At 36.1% G+C, this 1,484-nt stretch overlaps 1 pseudogene; it reads right to left on the bottom strand.

Annotated features, from left to right (window-relative positions):
• Positions 1 to 430: 430 nt before the first annotated feature.
• Positions 431 to 1,029, bottom strand: LOC121478585 (annotated as a pseudogene).
• Positions 1,030 to 1,484: the final 455 nt, after the last annotated feature.

The raw sequence follows: 1,484 nt of genomic DNA, 5'->3' as shown, positions 1-1,484 counted from the left end.
GGCTGTATTTGTACTTTCTGAACTGAACCATGTCACGCATACCTTGTAAAAATAGACATAAAGTCTATTTTCTTTCACAACATAGTTTATAAGAATTATTAGTATGTTGCATATCATTGTAGATCCGGTTTTCATTGTTGTGTAATATTTCACCATGCAAATATATAACAATTAGTAACATTTGATTGGCATTTGGGTAATTACTCTCCAGTTTAATTTCTTGGAATAGTTTGAGTAGGATTGGCACTACTTCTTCATTAAATATTTTGTAGAAATAAAAATGAAACCATAGACCCAGGAATTTGTGGGAAGATTTTTAGCTACAAATTCAGTTTCTTGTATATTAGACTATTCACATTATCTATTATATCTTGTTTTTTTGAACAATAAACACCTTTACTACATGACCAAAGATAATAGGGAGGAAGATTTATTTGCCTTTCTGGGCTTTGATTGTGCTCAACTAGAACTCTAGCTCCTAGGGCCTTCTAAGCTCATTGCCATCTGCTCTATCACACTAGCCTGGTCTTGACGCTATGCATGCAAGTTCTCCCTGCTGGAACTTCTCCTCTAGGAGATTGCTGATTTTGGCATTCTTTTTCCTTTCATCATATTTCTTTAGAACTTTCTTGGATTGCTTTTTGTTTAAAATCTCTTCCTTTTTAGGAGTTAGCTTGGCCTCTTTCTTGTGGCCTTGGGGCAGTGCATAGTAGAACTAATACCATTGTTCTTGAAATGTGCTGTCAGTGAGCACCATATGGTTCTTCACTGGGGGCTCAATATGGACCAGTTTGCTGTTTGGTACCTTGTAGACAACATCAGTAATCTTTGTTTTGTGCACACAACACTGGGAGTCCCAGGAGAAGTGCCCTAAAGATGGATGTATTTATTACTGCCTCCCTGAGTACGGACTGTATGTATGCTGCGGGGGGAAATCATAGTGTTGGCAGCGAGTCATCCCAGCTCCTATCTCCACTTCTTGGAATAGATCTTGTGGCACTTGTGCCATCTATCTTGAGAGATGCCCATTGCTCTGGTGCTGGCTACAAAAGAGTATATATCTATTACATCTTGAGTGAACGTTGGTACTACATGTCTTTGAGGAATTTGTTCATTTCATCTAAATCATTGATTTCATGGGCATAATACTGCACAAAGTATTCCATTATTATCCTTTTAGTATCATTAGAATCTGTAATGATATGACTTTTCTCATTCCTGAAATTAGAATTGTGTGTTTTCTCTTTTTTACTTCTCTTCAGTCTGGTTAAATACTTACCAGTTTTATTGACCTCAAAAAGCCAGCTTTTAGTTTTACATTGTATATCTCTGGTAATATTTTTTTCTCTGAAATCCACTTTGGCATCAATATAATTATTCTTACTTTCTTTCAATTAGCGTTAAAATGGCATACCTTGGTGAGTAATTTTCACTCACCAAGAAACACCCATGTGTTTCTTGTAAACAGTATATCATTACATCTT

This window comes from Vulpes lagopus, chromosome 19 (assembly GCF_018345385.1).
Source record: "Vulpes lagopus strain Blue_001 chromosome 19, ASM1834538v1, whole genome shotgun sequence".
Lineage (NCBI taxonomy): Eukaryota > Metazoa > Chordata > Mammalia > Carnivora > Canidae > Vulpes > Vulpes lagopus.
The sequence above is the reverse complement of the archived record's forward strand: the minus strand, read 5'-3'. Positions and strand labels throughout refer to the sequence as shown.